Here is a 23,036-nt window from a genome sequence, read left to right as displayed (position 1 = left end):
TAATCTTACACCTAAAGCAATTAGAGAAAGAAGAACAAAAAATCCCAAAAGTTAGCAGAAGGAAAGAAATCATAAAGATCAGATCAGAAATAAATGAAGAAGAAATGAAGGAAACAATAGCAAAGATCAATAAAACTAAAAGCTGGTTCTTTGAGAAGATAAACACAATTGATAAACCATTAGCCAGAACCATCAAGAAAAAAAGGGAGAAGACTCAAATCAATAGAATTAGAAATGAAAAAGGAGAAATAACAACTGACACTGCAGAAATACAAAGGATCCTGAGAGATTACTACAAGCAACTTTATGCCAATAAAATGGACAACCTGGAAGAAATGGACAAATTCTTACACATTCACAACCTTCCGAGACTGAACCAGGAAGAGATAGAAACTATAAACAGACCAATCACAAGCACTGAAATTGAGACTGTGATTAAAAATCTTCTAACAAACAAAAGCCCAGGACCAGATGGCTTCACAGGCGAATCAAACATTTAGAGAAGAGCTAACACCTATCTTTCTTAAACTCTTCCAAAATATAGCAGAGGGAGGAACACTCCCAAACTCATTCTACGAGGGCACCAACACCCTGATACCAAAACCAGACAAAGATGTCAGAAAAAAAGAAAACTACAGGCCAATATCACTGATGAACATAGATGCTAAAATCCTCAACAAAATGCTAGCAAACAGAATCCAACAGCACATTAAAAGGATCATACACCATGATCAAGTGGGGTTTATCCCAGGAATGCAAGGATTCTTCAATATACAAATATCAGTCAATGTGATACACCATATTAACAAATTTACGCATAAAAACCATAGATCATCTCAATGGACGCGGAAAAAGCTTTTGACAAAATTCAACACCCATTTATGATAAAAACCCTCCAGCAGGTAGCCATTGAGGGAGCTTACCTCAACATATAAAGTGCATATATGACAAACCCAAGCCAACATTGTTCTCAATGGTGAAAAACTGAAAGCATTTCCTGTAAGATGAGGAACAAGACAAGGTTGCCCACTCTCACCACTATTATTCAACATAGTTTTGGAAGTTTTAGCCACAGCAATCAGAGAAGAAAAAGAAATAAAAGGAATCCATATCGGAAAAGAAGAAGTAAAACTGTCTACTGTTTGCAGATGACATGATACGATACATAGAGAATCCTAAAGATGCTACCTGACAACTACTAGAGCTAATCAATGAATTTGGTAAAGTAGCAGGATACAAAATTAATGCACAGAAATCTCTTGCATTCCTATACACTAATGATGAAAAATCTGAAAGAGAAATTAAGAAAACACTCCCATTTACCATGGCGACAAAAAGAATAAAATACGTTGGAATAAACCTACCTAAGGAGACAATAGGCCTGTATGCAGAAAACTATAAGACACTGATGAAAGAAATTAAAGATGATACAAACAGATGGAGAGATAGACCATGTCCTTAGATTGGAAGAATCAACACTGTGAAGATGACTATACTAGCCAAAGCAATCTACAGATTCAATGCAATCCCTATCAAACTACCAATGGCATTTTTCACAGAACTAGAACAAAAAATTTCACAATTTGTATGGAAACACAAAAGACCCCGAATAGGCAAAGCAATCTTGAGTAAGAAAAACAGAGCTGGAGCAATCAGGCTTCCGGAATTCAGACTACGACAAAGCTACAGTAATCAAGACAGTGTGGTACTGGCACAAAAACAGAAATATAGATCAATGGAACAGGATAGAAAGCCCAGAGATAAACCCATGCACATATGGTCACCTTATTTTTGATAAAGGGAGCAAGAATTTACAATGGAGAAAAGACAGCCTCTTCAATAAATGGTGCTGGGAAAACTGGACAGCTACATGTAAAAGATGAAATTAGAACACTCCCTAACACCATACACAAAAATAAACTCAAAATGGATTAAAGACCTAAATGTAAGGCCAGACACTATCAAACTCTTAGAGGAAAACATAGGCAGAACACTCTATGATATACATCACAGCAAGATCCTTTTTTACCCACCTACTAGAAAAATGGAAATAAAAATAAAAATAAAAATATGGGACCTAATGAAACTTAAAAGCTTTTGCAAAGCAAAGGAAACCATAAACAAAATGAAAAGACAACCCTCAGAATGGGAGAAAATATTTGCCAACGAAGCAACTGCCAAAGGATTAATCTCCAAAATATACAAGCAGCTCATGCAGCTCAATATCAAAAAAACAAACAACTCAATCCAAAACTGGGCAGAAGACCTAAATAGACATTTCTCCAAAGAAGATACACAGATTGCCAACAAACCCATGAAAGGATGCTCAGCATCACAAATCATTAGAGAAATGCAAATCAAAACTACAATCAGGTATCACCTCACACTGGTCAGAATGGCCATCATCAAAAATCTACAGACAATAAATGCTGGAGAGGGTGTGGAGAAAAGGGAACCCTCTTGCACTGTTGGTGGGAATGTAATTTGATACAGCTACTATGGAGAACAGTATGGAGGTTCCTTAAAAAACTAAAAATAGAACTACCATACAACCCAGCCATCCCACTACTGGGCATATACCCTGAGTACACCATAATTCAAGAAGAGTCATGTACCACAATGTTCATTACAGCTCTATTTATAATAGCCAGGACATGGAAGCAACCTAAGTGTCCATCAACAGATGAATGGATAAAGAAGATGTGGCACATATATACAATGGAATATTACTCAGCCATAAAAGGAAACGAAATTGAGTTATTTGTAGTTAGGGGGATGGACCTAGAGACTATCATACAGAGTGAAGTAAGTCAGAAAGAAAAAAAATACAGTATGCTAACACATATATATGGAATCTAAAAAAAAAAAGATGGTTCTGAAGAACCTAGGGGCAGGACAGGAATAAAAATGCAGATGTAGAGAGTGGACTTGAGGACATGGGGAGGTGGAAGGGTAAGCTGGGACGAAGTGAGAGAGTGGTATGGCCATATATACACTACCAAATGTAAAATAGATAGCTAGTGGGAAGCAGCCCCATAGCACAGGGAGATCAGCTCAGTGCTTTGTGACCACCTAGAGGGGTGGGATAGGGAGGGTGGGAGGGAGATGCAAGATGGGGGAAATACGGGGATATATGTGTTTGTATAGCTGATTCACTTTGTTATACAACAGAAACTAACACACCATTGCAAAGCAATTATACTGCAATGAAGATGTTAAGAAAAAAAATTAAAAAAATTAAAAAATTTAAAAAGTCATGAAATAGACCCAAATACATATGGAAATTTAGTATATGAAAAAAGTGACAGATGGACTTTATGATATACAGTGCTTTAAAACAAGAAGAAAATTGCAAACAGATATAATTAATTCTGTATTAAAGAGGAATGCATTATTCTCCAAAAATATGAACCAGAAGAGCATAAGGAATAAATTATAATTTCGCATGAAATATAATTTGGAACAAAATGGCACAAAGGAAAGAATGATGCTTCTTGTTAATGAATGTTATGGGAGGTCAAGAAGTAAACATTGGTATGTAACATTATAAACACTATAATATATGCACACAAATGCATTCTTAAGTTCAAGCATTTATAAACAAGAGAGAAGAAAATATTCTTTCTTACTGTAGAATGCTTTGTAATAAATGTAGCAAGAGTAATAGTGTTAAAAAAAAGTTACCAGGTTGCAGCCATCATAGTTACAATTTATTTAGGCAATTATGATCAGTTGAGGCTTAATCTAGTGGGTGAAAGTTAGATGAGAAACAGGATATTTACCTGGTTTCAAAATCTCTCCACAAAATGCTCATTCAGTTTCAAAGAGAATAAAATGCTAATTTTACAACAGGTGAGAAATCTGATAGGCATCACCCTAATCAAGTGTTCGCAGTTACCACCATCACTGTAGAGAAAAACTAACATTATATGCTTCATGCCCTGTTGCATTTAGCAGGACAGCATCATTTCTGTGGTATCCCTGCTGCAGATGCATAACCTTAATCTAGTCATAAGGAAACATCAAACGAACCCATGTTGAGGGACATTATACAAAACAACTGGCCTTAATTCCTCCAAAAATTACAATACCATGAGTCACAAAAAGGCTGAGGAATGTTTAAGGTTACAGGTGAATAAAGAATTATGATAAATAAAAGCAGTCTGTGATCCTGAATTGAACGATGGGTTAGAAATTATCTAAAAAGCAGCGTTGTGACAAACTGTGAAATCAGAACATGGACTGCATATTAATCAGTAGCATGTATTCAACATTAAATTTCATGATTTTTGTAATTTTCTGTCATTATGTGAGAAAATATCCCTGCTCTTAGAATATAACCTTGGAATATATACAGGAAAAGGAGCATGAGTGTGCAAACTCTCAAATGGTTTGAGTAAAAAATCACACGTGTATGTTATGTTGTGCACATAGGTAAATATTCAGAGACAGAGAAGAGGAAGAGAAATAGAGATGGAGAGACTGATAAAGGAATGTGGCAAATATCAGCAATTAGGGAATCTGGCTGTTGGGTATGCAGGGGGGCTAGATAAAATTCAGGGCACCCAGTTAAATTGGAATTTCAAACAAAGAAAAAATGTTTTTTAGTATAAATATGTTCCAAATATTGCAGTGACACAATTATTCTGACTAAATTCTTTGTTGTTTATCTGAAACTCATGTTTGAGTGTTTTTTTTTTAATTGGCGAATTCCGATAGCTCTACCTACTACTATTAATTTAGAAGGTGGTTTCACTTTGTAAATATGAAACATATAGCTGATATAATAAACAATCTGTGTGATATTATTACAGATTCTCTTGTGTTTGAAATTATTTCAAAATAAAAAGTTATAATGATCTGCACTCTTACATTTCTAATTCCTGTGAACTAATTTATATATGTGATAGAGGGTGAGGGGCAGATATGAAGTAGGCAACATTTTTGAGGCTTCCCTATAATAAGAATAGTTATTACAAATCATAGTTCCTTACAAATCAACCCTGTTAGGTAATAATTACTGTATATGTTATACTGAGGGTCAATAAGGCTAATTAATTTCTCCAAGGTATTGCAATTTAGTAATAGGGTCACTATAGTAAATTGTCGAAAGTAATCTCATCAATGCAATAAATCAAATATCAAAGATATTTCCACAAATTGATTTTTTCACTCATTCTTCCATCCATCAATATAATCCACAGATAGTTATTAAAATCTTTTTATATTAGGAACCGTGTCAATTAATCAATTACATATTAAAGGTCTCTTTCAGGTTAAGCAGAGTGAGTTTCTGAATCAGTAACTATAATAATTAATTAAGAGACTTTCCCACCTAAATTCATTGGAGTAAGATTCATAAACTCTATATAGGAATCAAGCAAAATTATCAAATAAAAATTTTCAGAAGTACTCATCACGTTAGTTAATATTAAATAAAATTTTAATAAAATGGAATATGAAGAATTTATGTAGTCTATATTTAAGTAGGAATTAATATGGATATCTTATTCTTTATAAAATTATGTTAAATAATCATTCTGTTCCCAGAGACTGTATTGCCTCCTGCTTCAGTCCCTAAATGCTCATTTGTAACTCTAAAAGTCAGACATTTGCCTGTGGTGAGAAACCCAAACTGCTAATTACTGCTATTAATTTGGATGGTGACTTTGCCTCTGTAAAAATGAAATATTGGCAGATGTGATAAACAATGCATTTTGAATCTAAAAAAATGAACAAATACATAACTACTTTTTACATTTTTACTTTAAATATGCCTGCATATCAAAATGTGTATATACATTTGTAAGCAAGTAAAACTTTCTCAATGTCTCCTTTTAAAAATATATTTATATATTTTATATATATATTTATATAGATCTTTTACATATATATTTTATTATATATATCATATATTTTTATATATTATATATATTTATATATTTTAAAATATTTATATATATACATTTGCTCTCCTATAGGGTAATGTAGTAACTTTCTTTCAAAGTTATCTTCAAAGGTTTAAAAAGTGGACATATTTAACCTCCTTTTAAAAATTCAATTACACTTCAAGTTTAAAATTAAGAATTAACTGATTCTTAACTGAGGAAAATCAGACTCCACTAAAATTTGTTTTTAGAGAGAACTTGGCAAGCATACTGTAAGGTGGGTCTTCATAACCCCTCCTCCCAGTGTTCATGTCTCAGTGCTCCCCTCCCCTTGAGTGTGAGTAGGACCTGTGTCTCGCCTCTAAGCGATAGAATATGACAAAGGTGAGAGCCCACATAGGATGCCCTTCTCATGCTTATGTTATATTCCGTGAGACCATCTTGCTAACACACCTGCTCTAGAGACTCCCCTTGCTGTTTGCTGAAGGAAGCCACCATATGATGAAGTTCACAAGGCAAAAATCTGTGGGCAGTCTCTGAGGACTGGGTGTGCCTCTAGGAACTGTAGGCAGCTTCTAGGAGAAGGCAACCTCCAGCCCACAGATTGTAAGAAGTCCACGTCTTCAGTTCTACACACACAAGGAAATTGATTCTGCCTATAATCTGAGTGAGAATGCAAGTAGATTCTTTTTCATCTTAGCTTCCAGACGAGGGTGCATCCCAGGCTATACCTTGATTTTCTCCTTGTGAAACCCTAAATGGCAGAGGTCCCAGCTAAACTTACCAACAGACACTGTGAGATTATAAGTGTGAGTCTGTGTATGTGTATGTTTAACTACTAATTTTGTGGTACTTTGTTACCTAGCAATAGACAACTGATAGGGATAACTTTCTTTCATTTTCTTTCCTTTTTTTTTTTTAAACATCTTTATTGGAGTATAATTGCTTTACAATGGTCTGTTAGTTTCTGCTTTGTAACAAAGTGAATCAGCTATACGTAAACATATATCCCCATATCTCCTCCCTCTTGTGTCTCCCTCCCACCCTCCCTATCCCACCCATCTAGGTGGTCACAGAGCACCCAGCTGATCTCCCTGTGCTATGTGGCTGCTTCCCACTAGCTATCTATTTTACATTTTATCTATCTATTTTACATTTGGTAGTATATATAAGTACATGCCAAACTCTCACTTCGTCCCAGCTTACCCTTCCGCCTCCCCATGTCCTCAAGTCCATTCTCTACGTCTGCATCTTTATTCCTGTCCTGCCCCTAGGTTCTTCATAACCTTTTTTTTTTTTTAGAGTCCATATATATGTGTTAGCATACGGTATTTGTTTTTCTCTTTCTGACTTACTTCACTCTGTATGACAGACTCTAGGTCCATCCACCTCACTACAAATAACTCAATTTCGTTTCTTTTTATGGCTGAGTAATATTCCACTGTATATATGTGCCACATCTTCTTCATCCATTCATCTGTCAATGGGCACTTAGGTTGCTTCCATGTCCTGGCTATTGTAAATAGAGCTGCAATGAACATTGTGGTACATGACTCTTTTTGAATTATGGTTTTCTCAGGGTATATGCCCAGTAGTGGGATTGCTGGGTCGTATGGTAGTTCTATTTTTAGTTTTTTAAGGAACCTCCATGCAGTTCTCCATAGTGGCTGTATCAATTTACATTCCCACCAACAGTGCAAGAGGGTCCCCTTTTCTGCACACCCTCTCCAGCATTTATTGTTTGTAGATTTTTTGATAATGGCCATTCTGACTGGTGTAAGGTGATACCTGATTGTAGTTTTGATTTGCATTTCTCTAATGATTAGTGATGTTGAGTTTTCTTTCATGTGTTTGTGGGCAATCTGTAAATCTTCTTTAGAGAAATGTCTATTTAGGTCTTCTGCCCATTTTTGGATTGGGTTGTTTGTTTTTTTGATATTGAGTTGCATAAGCTTGCAACTTATGCATAAGTTGCATATTGAGTTGTAAATTTTGGAGATTAATCCTTTGTCAGTTGCTTCATTTGCAAATATTTTCTCCCATTCTGAGGTTTGTCTTTTCGTCTTGTTTATGGTTTCATTTGCTGTGCAAAAGCTTTTAAGTTTCATTTGGTCCCATTTGTTTATTTTTGTTTTTATTTCCATTTCTCTAGGAGGTGGGTCAAAAAGGATCTTGCTGTGATTTATGTCATAGAGTGTTCTGCCTATGTTTTCCTCTAAGAGTTTGATAGTGTCTGGCCTTACATTTAGGTCTATAATCCATTTTGAGTTTATTTTTGTGTATGGTATTAGGGAGTGTTCTAATTTCACTCTCTTACATGCAGCTGTCCAGTTTTCCCAGCACCACTTATTGAAGAGGCTGTCTTTTCTCCATTGTATATTCTTGCCTCCTTTATCAAAAATGAGGTGACCATATGTGCATGGGTTTACCTCTGGGCTTTCTATCCTGTTCCATTGATCTATATTTCTGTTTTTGTGCCAGTACCACACTGTCTTGATTACTGTAGCTTTGTAATATACTCTGAAGTCCAGGAGCATGATTCCTCCAGCTTTGTTTTTCTTTCTCAAGATTGCTTTGGCTATTCAGGGTCTTTTGTGTTTCCATACAAATTGTGAAATTTTTTGTTCTAGTTCTGTGAAAAATGCCATTGGTAGTTTGATAGGGATTGCATTGAATCTGTAGATTGCTTTGGCTAGTATAGTCATTTTCACAATGTTGAACCTTCCAATCCAAGGACATGGTATATCTCTCCATATGTTTGTATCATCTTTAATTTCTTTCATCAGTGTCTTATAGTTTTCTGCATACAGGTCTTTTGTCTCCTTAGGTAGGTTGATCCTAGGTATTTTGTTCTTTTTGTTGCCATGGTAAATGGGAGTGTTTCCTTAATTGCTCTTTCAGATTTTTCATCATTAGTGTATAAGAATGCAAGAGATTTCTGTGCATTAATTTTGTATCCTGCTACTTTTCCAAATTCATTGATTAGCTCTAGTAGTTTTCTGGTAGCATCTTTAGGGTTCTCTATGTATAGTATCATGTCATCTACAAACAGTGACAGCTTTACTTCTGCTTTTTTTTTTTTAAACTGTTCTTAAATTTATTTATTTATTTATTTATTTTTGGCTGTGTTGGGTCTTTGTTTCTGTGTGAGTGCTTTCACTAGTTGTGGCAGGTGGGGGCCACTCTTCATCGCAGTGCACGGGCCTCTCACTGTCGTGGCCTCTCTCGCTGTGGAGCACAAGCTCCAGACGCGCAGGCTCAGTAGTTGTGGCTCACGGGCCCAGTTGCTCCGCGGCATGTGGGATCCTCCCAGGCCAGGGCTCAAACCCACATCCCCTGCATTGGCAGGCAGACTCTCAACCACTGCGCCACCAGGGAAGACCCACTTCTTCTTTTTTGATTTGGTTTCCTTTTATTTCTTTTTCTTCTCTGATTGCTGTGGCTAAAACTTCCAAAACTATGTTGAATAATAGTGGTGAAGGTGGGCAACCTTGTCTTGTTCCTGATCTTAGTGGAAATGGTTTCAGTTTTTCACCATTGAGAATGATATTGGCTGTGGGTTTGTCATATATGGCCTTTATTATGTTGAGGTAAGTTCCCTCTATGCCTACTTTCTACAGGGTTTTTGTCATAAATGGGTGTTAAATTTTGTCAGAAGCTTTTTCTGCATCTATTGAGATGATCATATGCTTTTTCTCCTTCAATTTGTTAATATGGTTTATCACATTGATTGATTTGCGTATATTGAAGAATCCTTGTATTCCTGGGATAACCCCACTTGATCATGGTGTATGATCCTTTTAATGTGCTGTTGGATTCTGTTTGCTAGTATTTTGTTGAGGATTTTTGCATCTGTGTTCATCAGTGATATTGGCCTGTAGTTTTCTTTCTTTGTGACATCTTTGGCTGGTTTTGGTATCAGGGTGATGGTGGCCTCGTAGAAGGAGTTGGGGAGTGTTCCTCCTTCTGCTGTGTTTTGGAAGAGTTTGAGAAGGACAGGTGTTAGCTCTTCTCTAAATGTTTGATAGAATTCGCCTGTGAAGCCATCTGGTCCTGGGCTTTTGTTTGTTGGAAGATTTTTAATCACAGTTTCAATTTCAGTGCTTGTGATTGGTCTGTTTATATTTTCTATTTCTGCCTGGTTCATTCTCGGAAGGTTGTGCTTTTCTAAGAATTTGTCCATTTCTTCCAGGTTGTTCATTTTATTGGCATATAGTTCCTTGTAGTAATCTCTCAGGATCCTTTGTATTTCTGCAGTGTCAGTTGTTATTTCTCCTTTTTCATTTCTAATTCTATTGATTTGAGTCTTCTCCCTTTTTTTCTTGAGGAGTCTGGCTAATGGTTTATCAATTGTGTTTATCTTCTCAAAGAACCAGCTTTTAGTTTTATTGATCTTTGCTATCGTTTCCTTCATTTCTTTTTCATTTATTTCTGATCAGATCTTTATGATTTCTTTCCTTCTGCTAACTTTTGGGGTTTTTTTTTTTGTTCTTCTTTCTCTAATTTCCTTAGGTGTAAGTTTAGATTGCTTATTTGAGATGTTTCTTGTTTCTTGAGGTAAGATTGTATTGCTATAAACTTCGCTCTTTGAACTGCTTTTGCTGCATCCCATAGGTTTTGAATCATCGTGTTTTCATTGTCATTTGTTTCTAGGTATTTTTTGATTTCCTCTTTGATTTCTTCAGTGATCTCTTGGTTATTAAGTAGTGTTTTGTTTAGCCTCCATGTGAATGTATTTTTTACAGATTTTTTCCTCTAAATGATGTCTAGTCTCATAGCGTGTGGTCAGAAAAAATACTTTATACAATTTCAGTTTTCTTAAATTTACTAAGCTTTGATTTGGAGAATGTTTCACGAGCACTTGAGAAGAAAGTGTATTCTCTTGTTTTTGGATGGAATGTCCTATAAATATCAAATAAGTCCATCTAGTTTAATGTGTCATTTAAAGCTGTGTTTCCTTATTTATTTTCATTTTGGGTGATGTCCATTGGTGAAAGTGGGGTGTTAAAGTCCCCTACTATGATTGTGTTACTGTTGATTTCCCCTTTTATGGCTGTTAGCATTTGCCTTATATATTGAGGTGATCCTTGTTGAGTGCATAAATATTTACCATTGTTATATCTTCTTCTTGGATTGGTCCCTTGATCATTATGTAGTGTCCTTCTTTATCTCTTGTAATAGTCTCTATTTTAAAATCTATTTTGTCTGATATGAGAATTGCTACTCCAGCTTTCTTTTGATTCCCATTTCCATGGACTGTCTTTTTCCATCCCTTCACTTTCAGTCTGTATGTGTCCCTAGGTCTGACGTGGGCCTCTTGTAGACAGCATATATATGGGTATTGTGTTTGTATCGATTCAGCCAGTCTGTGTCTTTTGGTTGGAGCATTTAATCCATTTACATGTAAGGTAATTATTGATATGTATGTTCCTATTACCATTTTCTTGATTGTTTTGGGTTTGTTATTGTAGGTCTTTTCCTTCTCTTGTGTTTCCTGCCTAGAGAAGTTCCTTTAGCATGTGTTGTAAAGCTGATTTGGTGGTGCTGAATTCTCTTAGCTTTTGCTTGTCTGTAAAATTTTAATTTCTCCGTCGAATCTGAATGAGATCCTTGCTGGGTAGAGTAATCTTGGTTGTAGGTTTTTCCCTTTCATCACTTTAAGTATGTCCTGCCACTCCCTTCTGGCTTGTAGAGTTTCTGCTGAAATATCAGCTGTTAACCCTATGGGGATGCCCTTGTATGTTATTTGTTTTTTTTCCCCTTGCTGCTTTTAATATTTTTTGTTTGTATTTAATTTTTGATAGTTTGGTTAATATGTGTCTTGACGTGTTTCTCCTTGGATTTATCCTGTATGGGACTCTCTGCACTTCCTGGAGTTGATTGACTGTTTCCTTTCCCATATTGCAGAAGTTTTCAACTATAATATCTTCAAATATTTTCTCAGTCCCTTTCTTTTTCTCTTCTTCTGGGACCCCTATAATTCAAATGTTGGTGTGTTTAATGTTGACCCAGAGGTCTCTGAGACTGTCCTCAATTCTTTTCATTCTTCTTTATTCTGCTCTGCAGTAGTTATTTCCACTATTTTATCTTTGAGGTCATTTGTCCATTCTTCTGCCTGAGTTATTCTGCTATTGATTCATTCTAGAGAATTTTTAATTTTGCTTATTGTGGTGTTCATCATTGTTTGTTTGCTCTTTAGTTCTTCTAGGTCCTTGTTAAACATTTCTTGTATTTTCTCCATTCTATTTCCAAGATTTTGGATCATCTTTACTATCATTACTCTGAATTATTTTTCAGGTAGACTGCCTATTTCATCTTTGTTTGTTTGGTCTGGTGGGTTTTTACCTTGCTCCTTCATCTGATGTGTATTTCTCTTTCTCCTCATTTTGCTTAACTTACTGTGTTTGGGGTCTCCTTTTTGCAGGCTGCAGGTTCATATTTCCAGTTGTTTTTGGTGTCTACCCCCAGTGGCTAAGGTTGGTTCAGTGGGTTGTGTAGGCTTCCTGGTGGAGGGGTCTAGTGCCTGTGTTCTGGTGGATTAGACTGGATCTTATCTTTTTTTGTGGGCAGAACCTCATCCAGTGGTGTGTTTTGGGGTTTCTGTGACCTTATCATGATTTTAGGCAGCCTTTTTGCTAATGAGTGGGGTTGTGTTCCTGTCTTGCTAGTTGTTTGGCATAGGGTGTCCAGCACTGTAGCTTGCTGGTCATTTAGTGGAACTGGGTCTTAGTGTTGAGATGGAGATCTCTGGGAGAGCTTTCCCTGTTTGATATTACGTGGAGCCGGGAGGTGTCTGGTGAACCAATGTCCTGAAGTGGGCTCTCCCACCTCAGAGGCACAGGCCTGACACCCGGTTGGAGCACCAAGACCCTGGCAGCCACACGGCTCAGAAGGAAAGGGAGAAAAAAGGAAAGAAAGAAAGGCAGGCAGACAGAAAGAAAGAAAGATAGATAAAGTAAAATAAAATTAAATAAAATTATTAAAATAAAAATAATTATTAAAAATTAAATAAATATTTAAAAAGTAATAAAAAAAGAAAAATAAATAAAAAGAAAGAAAGAAAGAAGAGAGCAACCAAACCAGAAAAACAAATCCACTAATGATAAGAAGCATTAAAAAGTATACAAAAAAAAAAAAAAAAAAAGAAACAAAGAACGGGCAGACAGAACCCTAGGACAGTTGGTAAAAGCGAAGCTATGCAGACAAAATCACACAAAGAAGCATACACATACACATTCACAAAAAGAGAAAAAGAAAAAAATATATATATTGTTGCTCCCAATGTCCACTGTCTCAATTTTGGGATGATTTCTTGTCTCTTCAGTTATTACACTGATGCAGGGTTCATCAAGTTGATTGTGGAGATTTAATCTGACGCTCCTGAGGCTGCTGGGAGAGATTTCCCTTTCTCTTCTTTGTTCGCACAGCTCCTGGTGTTCAGCTTTGGATTTGGCCCCGCCTCTGCTTTAAAGTAGCAGCTGATTAGGGGGCTCTGCTCACTCAGGTTCGGGGGAGGGAGGGCTATGGAATGCAGGGTGAGCCTGCTGTGGCAGAGGCCGGTGTGAGGTTGCAACAGCATGAGACATGCTGTGTGTTCTCCTGGGGAAGTTGTCCCTGGATCATGGGACCCTGGCAGTGGCGAGCTGCACAGGCTCCTAGGAGGGGAGGCGTGAACAGTGACCTGTGCTTGCACACAGGCTTCTTGGTGGCTGCAGCAGCCTTAGCGTCTCATGCCCATCTCTGGGGTCCGTGCTGATAGCCACGGCTCGCGCCCGTCTCTGGAGCTCGTTTAGGTGGCGCTCTGAATCCCTTCTCCTTGCACACACCGAAATAATGGTCTCTTGCCTCTTAGGCAGGTCCAGACCTTTTCCCGGACTCCCTCTCAGCTAGCTGTGGCGCACTAGCCCCCTTCAGGCTGTGTTCACGCCGCCAACCCCAGTCCTCTCCCTGGGATCCGACCTCCAAAGCCCAAGCCTCAGCTCCCAGCCCCCGCCCGCCCCGGCGGGGGAACAGACAAGCCTCTCGGGCTGGTGAGTGCTGGTCGGCACTGATCCTCTGTGCGAGAATCTCTCCGCTTTGCCCTCCGCACCCCTGTGGCTGCGCTTTCCTCCGTGGCTCCGAGGCTTCCCCCCTCTGCCTCCCGCCATCTCCACCTGTGAAGGGGCTTCCTAGTGTGTGGAAATCTTTCCTGCATCACAGCTCCTTCCCACTGGTGTGGGTCCCGTCCCTATTCTTTTGTCTCTGTTTTTTCTTTTTTCTTTTGCCCTACCCAGGTATGTGGGGAGTTTTTTGCCTTTTGGGAGGTCTGACGTCTTCTGCCAGCGTTCAGGAGGTATTCTGTAGGAGTTGTTCCACATGTAGATGTATTTCTGATGTATTTGTGGGGAGGAAGGTGATCTCCACGTCTTACTCCTCTGCCGTCTTGAAGGTTTCCCCTCTTTCATTTTCTGTAATGCTCCCAAAGAGTTTTGAAATTAGAGAATGTCAGTATAGTAAAAAAAAAAAAAAAAAAAAAAAAAAAGAAGCAGATTTTAGCTATACACCATCAACACGAAAACTTCCTGGAATTTTAAAATGTTAAATACAATTAAAGAGGTTTGTGTTTATTAGTTTTCTGCTAAAAGATTTGGTAAAGCAAACTAAAAAAAGAAAGTTCATTTTAAAATATTGATAATTCCAAGGAAGGTTTAACCTCTTAATGATAATTTTGGGGAAATTGTAAAATTAATTTTTGAATAGTTAATAAAGTATTAGGGAATCTCTGATATAGCTTTATGAGGAGAGAACACAAATGAATAAAGTTTCGTATCCAGGAACTGCAGATAGATAGGTTGATAGATATAATTCAAAAATATAATGGTTACGTGGTAATAAGACATCTTTATATTTCAAAATTTCCCACTAACATAATGAGAAGACTCATCAGGACCTTAATTTTTAAAATATTTTTTAGGCTGTTTCTTTACAAAAGTAAATAACAGTTTAATTCAACTATTATTGAAAAAATTAGGAGCAGAAGGAGAAGTTAAAATTTATAGAAGACTTACCTGATACATTTGCAATGATGCGTCTGTAAAATAATTTCCAGTTCTACTTTGGAAAACAAGACTTTTAACTGGGTCTGTTTATCAGATGCCACGCTCACCTGATACAATACTGTGCTTAAATATTCTATCTTACTATCCCCATAAAACAGCAGATATTCTAAAAAACTCAAATTCTTTGGAAACTAGTAACTTACAAAATAATGTCTACAAGTATCATAATAAATTGTTCAAATGAACTGAAATGTAAATTGCATATTCTTTCATTCATCCGTTTATTTGTTAAAAAACACACATTGTGTTCCTGTGTATTCATCAGTGTGATGTACAACATTTAGATGTTGTATCATACTTCCCTTATTCAGTACTAATGTTAGGCCACTAAAACACCAGTTTTACCACTTTAAAACACTCTCTAGCCAGACCAGTGAAAACCTGGTTTGCAAATGTATTTCATTAGCACAAGCCCAACTGTATTAAGTCTCACTTACTAGGTTGCCTTCCCATTCTTCCTACTGAATTCTTACTGTTTTCTTTTATTCCTCGTCTCTTCCCCCCCACCCCACCACCCCGGCCCCACTCTACAATCCTGGTCATTTTCAACTTTCTAAAAGTATTTTATTTTAATTTAAAAAATAAAATATTTTGATATTTTTAAATGAATGATGTAGTTAACTAAAAAACAACAACAAAAAATAATATATTCTACAGAAAGCAGGTGCTTCCAGGCTGTGGTTGGTTCTATGAAACCATTTAGCTCAGATCAACAGGCAATTTTCATGGCTCAGAATTTCCTTCTAGTATTTTACCTAGACACCCTTTCCATGTACAAAGATCTTGAATGCTGTCCATTAAATTTATATCCCAAGGTAAAATGTGAACTTGTCACACACAGAACAAATGCACCATTCTCCTTGTGACCAGCAAGTGGGCTGAGAGGGGGCCTTGTTACTCATATAGAACCTGAGGTTATGCTGCCCACCTCTGCAGCAGGGCAGAAGATCAAGATAGCCACCAATCTTCAACATCATGTGTTATTTTTTTATAAAATCTTCATTTTCTTCAGCCTTGAGAAAGTCAAATGCAGCGCTTAACCCCATTTCTAGACACTAAGTGCCCACGGTGTGCATGTATATGTTCTCTCCCTGCTGGTTCAGGTAAGGAACAGCCATTTAAGAAATGCTTATTGCCTCTTTATGTAGGCAAAATGCAGGGCAATGTTAATGACACTTTTGCTGAATTTGCTCTTTGCTGCCTGCTGCTGGGCAGTTCATCCTTTCATTTCAAGGAATCAAATTTCTCTTCATATTTGCCTTGCCCAAATGAGTAAAGAATGAGTAACCAGTCGTCGTCGTCATCATCATCATCATCATCATCATCATTTCTCTGTACATTTCCATTCTTGTATCTTGAGTGATAAATCTGCACTTTGCTGTAAGAATGAGTTTTCCATTTTCACTGCTCTGTAAACCAGACAAGGGTTCCCAGTTAGAACCAGGATGATGGAGATCACATTTTCTGAGAAAAAAAATGTGCACCCAATATTTCAGAAAACTGTTGCTGGAGTACAGCTAGTTTTGAAGCCATAGACGCCCTTATATTTGGCCTGTTTAGATAACACACTGACATTTAGCCCATGCCACCAGTGCCCGCCAACTTTCTGTGAACAGTAGGACAGACCACAGTGAGAAGTCATAGAAGTCAGCTCAATATACAAAGGTCAAAACTTTTCTCATATAGCAAAGTTTCTCCAAATCAATGGCTCCTTTCTCTTCTCTCATTGTATGCTAAATACACATATTTATTAATAATTTTGCCTCATGAAACTTTTATAAAAGCATATTCATTGCCAAAGGGAAAGCATTTTGAAACCAAAAACACTTTGAGAAACCCAAGTTTCTCCTTCTGCCCTATTTTGTAAAGACTTTCCCCCCTTTATATTTTCCATTAATGCTCTTTATTATGATACACAAACATTAATGTGGATCGGAATTTCTAAGTTAACATACATTTCAAAGCCATTAGAAAAAGCACAGACTGTGGTTGTTCTTTTTATGAGAATGGAGATTGTAGGCAGCTGTTTTCAAAAGCACTAACGTACTTCAAGCAGTGATGTAATATCTAATGTGCATAACCTTTTTAAACCTGGTAATATAGAAGACAGTTAGATTTACTGTGGAAATATATCTTAATTTTATTTCCTGCAAAAAAAAAATCACAGAGAGGCATGTGGAGTTTTGTTTTTCCATTTGGTACCTAAATACCATGGCCCATAAATAAACCTACATACTGTCCAAAACTGGGATAAATTTGGCAATTATTTTCTTTTTTAATAAATTTGTTCTATTTATTTATTTTTGGCTGTGTTGGGTCTTTGTTGCTATGCGCACGCTTTCTCTAGTCGCAGCGAGCGGGGGCTCCTCTTTGTTGTGGTGCGTGGGCTTCTCATTGTGGTGCCTTCTCTTGTTGCAGAACACAGACTTTAGGCACGTGGGCTTTAGTAGTTGGGGCACGTGGGCTCCAGTAGTTGTGGCTCGTGGGGTCTAGAGCACAGGCTCAGTAGCTGTGGCGTACGGCCTTAGTTGCTCCGCGGCATGTGGGATCTTCCCGGACCAGGGCTCGAACCTGTGTCCCCTGCATTGGCAGGTGGATTCTTAACCACTGCGCCACCAGGCGGGCCCGGCAATTATCCTTTTGGCCTAACAAAAGGTATAAGAAACTATTCAGGATCATAAATGGTGTCCCTTTAGACTAACCAAATTGGAGATAAATATCCTGTTCAAGCGGAGACTTATTAAATTGTTTACTCTGAAACAGTAATCCATTCTATAAATATTAATTGAGGATCTAATTATTTTTAAAGAAGTCCTTGGGAAACAAAATTGACTGAGCCATAGTCTGTCATCTGGGAACTTCCCATTTGGAGGGGAAGACTTAATCATGTCAATACAAGATGTATTAGTTTCCTGTTTCTGCTGTAACAAATTGCCACAAACTTAATGGTTTAAAGCAACACAAACTTATTATCTTAAAGTTCTGGAATTCAGAAGTATAAAATGGGTTGGTGGGACTCTGTTCCTTTCTGAGGCTCTAGGGGAAAAACCTGTTTCCTTGCTATTTCTAGATTCTACAGTTCTCCTGCACTCTCTGGCTCAAGGCCCCTTTCTCCGTCTTCAAAGTCAGCAGCATAACATCTTCAAATCTCTCTGTCTCTGCTTGTGTCATCACATCTCATTCTCTGATTCTGACCCTTCTGCCTCCATCTTATAATGACCCTTATGACTACATCGGGACCCCACTCCCCCACTCCCCCAGATAATCCAGGATGATCTCCCATCTCAAGATCCTTAGCTTAATGATATCTGGAAAGTTCCTTTTGCCATGCAAGGTGATATATTCACAGTGGGTGTCTCTTTTTTTGGTGGGGGGAGGCATATTCTGCCTATGACACAAGGTAAGCTATCTAAAGTGTTAGAGCACTGATAGAAAAAAATCTGAAGTAGGGAGGTGATTTGGAACAGGGGATGAGAGAAGCTACTGCCGAAAGAGGTGGTGCTCTGGAACATTTCTCATTGCTTCAATGTTTAAGCTTTCTTAGGGGCATATCAAGAGAGGTGGGTATATCGGAGGCGTTACCAACAGAGCAAACTGTACTACCCAATGGAAGGAAGCAAAAGATTCAGATTATGTCTCTTGGCATCATGTGTTTGTGAAGATGTTGAGCAGGAGAGTGAGTCCATCGGATCCCTCTTTTGCGAATATAATATTGGCAGAAACATAGAGTTATGTGATATGTGCTCATCTTGGAGGGACATAGGGGCTGCTAGACAATCAACTGGCAGTAAAGGAAGAGATTTTTGAATTTTAATTTTTATTCATTGTTACAGTCATTTAAATTTCAAATTATGTTTGATCTGTAAGATGCAAAAAGTTAAGTATAAGCAAAATGTGAATAGTATTATATTTAATATACATACATTTAGGGTGCATGTACTTTTATTTACTTCAACTTTCTTCCAAATGCCTCAAACCCAACAACAACAACAGCAACAACAATAGTGATACCCAGTCCCAGTGAGGTTAGAGATGTCTGGTTCCGGGTACATCTCAGACTGGGGAGAAATGGGAGTCAGATTTAGTCAGAAACTGCAACAGCAGAAGAGTCAGAAGTTAGATATCCTGCTATTTTATACCTTCTTCCACTTTGTAGAGGTAAAAGCTGTAGAATTTTGTGAATCGTTGTTTGTGATTTTTAAAATTATAAATTTGGGGATGTGGATCCTGAGACAATGTCAAAATATTATATCTTAATGACTGATGGTATAAGCTGAATTAAGGCCCAGAATACAGAATAAAGAGAAATCAAGTGAGAAAATAATGAAACATAAAGTAAGACTCTCAAAGAATAAAAGTGGTAAATGCTAACCATGAAGTTTTGGTGGATAAAAGGATAATTTATCTCTGTGGTATTATGTACTAAGTTCCTTTAGTCAAGAGATAGAGGTAATTGAAGAATGGTAATTCACAGGGCAGGGTACACTTCCCATAGCTTTGACATTTACTTAGTCAATGACTGGTGATCACAAAACAGAGTTTGTCTGTAATATATGGATGATGCTCTTTCCCATTCCATATTGCTGTTTTTAGAAACCAATGAATTAATAATCGTACATAATATTTAATTAGTACTCAATAAATACTAGCCATTAAAAAGAATACTCTATAAAGTGTTTTATTTATTTATTTTTAAAGATTTTTTTTTTTGATGTGGACCATTTTTAAAGTCTTTATAGAATTTGTTACAATATTGCTTCTGTTTTATGTTTTGATTTTTTTGGCCCCGAGGCATGTGGGATCTTAGTCCCTGACCAGGGATTGAACCCGCACCCCCTGCACTGGAAGGCGAAGTCTTAACCACTGGACCGCCAGGGACGTCCCTATAAAATGTTTTATATAATAAAGTTTATATAACAAAATGTTTTATATAATAACTCAAACAAATATATAGTAAGCACAGGTAAATGTTTGTTTAGTCCATTAATGACAGAAAAACACCCAAAATGTTAAAGTTGGTTAAAAAGAATTCAAGATATAGTGTACATTTAAACACAGAAACAAAAAATGCTGGCATAAGATCACCAAATAATAGTACAAAATTGGTTTGGTGTCCTACAAGGCAATACAACCTTAAGTTTGGGGGCTATCTTTTCTACTAGACAAAAATCATTGGCAGCTTTAACAGACAAAACAACTCTACAGGTTAATATGAAACTTCCTAGAAGCTGGACTCGAATTAATAAATACATAGTTTTAAAAAAAAAGGCAGATTCCCCTTTAGAATTAATAGTCATTGTCTTGTGGAGACCCATTCAAAAGGGCTCCAGTATGGCAGTAAAATGACACAAAGTCATCCTTTTGCCTTCTTTCCAAGTTTTAAATGATAATACTTTTATGTTCATTATGCAGTGAGAGAATTGAGTTTTAGAAACGATTCCACTTATCGAAGGTAAAAAAATTTATAAATAGAGAAACCAGGATTTCAACATACATAGTTTGGATGTGAATAATTATTGATAACAATTGCTCACATGTATTGAGCCTTAGTAATATACTGTATTGTGGACTTGCCTAAATGTTTTACGTTAATAACTCATTTAATTCTCACAGTAAACTTGGGGTGGGTTCTGATTCCATCCCCATTTCCTAATAGAAAACGATTGTTTGCCAGCTATATCTACTAATTGGAATGAGAAAAAGTTAAAGCCATTGGCAGTACATATTGCACTGAGAATTATCTATCTTCATCCAGCTGTGTTACTTGAGCAGAAGATGCTGGGCCTTGGATGGAAACATAATGCTGTTCACTGAGCTAATTAAATTTGCTGTGTCCTGCAAATCACCATGATGAAGAGACTAGAGAATATATGGATTATTTGTTTTCTGAGAGTCTTAATTTAGTGATTCATATTTTCTCCCTCGATTTTCTTCCTTTTTTGAATTTTGTTTATTGATTCATATCATACCAGTTTGATTCATGTTTAAGCCTTGAAATCATCTCAAGGACTCCACTTCTCCACGTATTTAATTATATGTAGTTACTGACCGTATCTTATAGTTCTACTTCTCCAAAGCAATGAAAGCTTAAGATTAATAGTAGCATTTCTCTAACTCAACCTGATCCCATCTATTCCTTTCCAAGCCATCTTCTACATCAGTTATCTCTGATGTCAACTAAGACAAAATAGGGCTATTGTTGGTACTGGTAATGTTAATATTATTTTTAGTATCAGAATTGAGGTATTCGGCAGAAATTGAAGAGTCAAAGGAAGGTGTATGTACCAGATACATACACGTTTATAATTTATGGACATGTTCTATTGTACTGAAATAGTATGAACATTATAAATTGCAACACATTTGAAATTACAGATATGAAGTAAAAATAAATCAATGCTAGTTGATTTTCTTGAACCCTACCCATCTCAATCCAGAGTGTGCACATTTCACTTAGGAGATCATAACTCTAAATTGCTGCCAACATTATCTTTTCAAAAGAGACACCTGTTGGTCCCACTCTCCTACTCAACCTCTTTAAACACACGCCAGGAATCAAAATCTCCTGCCCCTCATTCTGACTTACTTTTTCTAATATAGTTCTCTCTGTTTGGAAAGCCTTTTTTCTTGCCCATCTTTTTCCGTAGCCATCTATCAACATTAATTAAATACACCCAAGGTAGCACATGTTCCTTTATGGTCCTTTTCCATCCTTCTGTTCTACCAGTCTCTCTTTCCTATTTCTATATTAAGTACTACCTTTGTTATAACAGTATGACAGTTGACACTGTGGTGACACTATCAAAGTCTTTCTTCCCAAGTGAAACTCTGAGAAGAAAGACCGAAGCTAAGTCTTTGTTTTCTTAGTAGTCCTTTGCAAACAGTGGATGCTCCATAATGGGATATCAAATAATTACCTTGTTGGAGAGCAAATGAGTCAGACTTGAATTAGTTCCCACTTGAACAAGTATTTTTATATTCACTTCTGATTAAATCCCAGAAATCCCTTTCATGTTTTTTTGATCATCCTGATTGCTTTGTCATATTTCCGCTTGATTGAGATGGTGACTTGCAGAGAGATTCATGCTATTCTAACAGATGGGTTTCTCTAAATGGGTCAAGATATTATGAAAGGAAAAGTTCGCACAACTCTCAGCTATTTTCTTCAGGAAACAGAATCAAAACATGGCTTCATGCTGAAACCAAATCTCTCTTTCGCTGTATTTGAAAAGATTATGTTTGAAGCAGTTTAGTAATTTCTAAAGAGCTTCCTTCTACCCCCGCTTACATAAAAACAGCAACCAAAACTTTTTGCTTTTTCTAATGGTTTTAAAATTTAACTTAGTCATTCTAATACACTGTCATGTTTTCGTATCATGATAAATATTTAATGTTAATGGAAAAGAAGAATATATTTTGAACATAAATGTGGGAGAAATCTTTAAAAAATAGAGAAAGGAGAAATTTAAGTTTCTAAAGGTATTTTACTTCTCAAAATGCTTTCCTACTGCCAATGAATCTGCTTTTAAAAACCTTTGTGATATAAAATTACTAATGAATGTGTGTTTAGCACAGGAAGTAAGAAGAGAATAAGCACCTGCTTTTGAGAAATATCTTTTCAGGTCTAGAGGAGAACAATTTTCAGTTCCGTTTGTGTCCGGAGCTGATCTGTTACCTTAAGAATTCACAGGTGGGATTGCCCTAGTGCACAGAGAGTGTTGGTGAACACAGGGGATGTGGGTCATCCATTATAGGGTTACTTAAATATATTAGAATGTAAGGACTCATATGATGTCAAGACAAATTTTCCCTGGCAACAGTTCCTCAAAAGAATGGGCACCCATCTATTCTTCAAAGAGTATGATTCCATGGTTCTCATGTAACTGAAAAATAATGAGGAAGCGCAACCTTCACCTGGTTTACGTAACAGAGGGCATCATTAGACATCACTCATACAAGGATCGAAATAAACTGGAAATTTTTTGTTTATTTTATATAATTTTTCTCGTTTAGGGAGAAAAAATACAGAAGAAGAACAGTCCACTTGAAA

At 36.8% G+C, this 23,036-nt stretch overlaps 1 pseudogene; it reads right to left on the bottom strand.

Annotated features, from left to right (window-relative positions):
- LOC103013458 (glutamate dehydrogenase 1, mitochondrial-like) overlaps positions 1-23,036 on the bottom strand; it is a 105,089-nt pseudogene that overhangs the window by 8,000 nt on the left and 74,053 nt on the right.

Source organism: Balaenoptera acutorostrata, chromosome 19 (genome assembly GCF_949987535.1).
Source record: "Balaenoptera acutorostrata chromosome 19, mBalAcu1.1, whole genome shotgun sequence".
NCBI classification, from domain to species: Eukaryota; Metazoa; Chordata; class Mammalia; order Artiodactyla; family Balaenopteridae; genus Balaenoptera; species Balaenoptera acutorostrata.
This window is presented reverse-complemented; position numbering and strand designations above follow the sequence as displayed.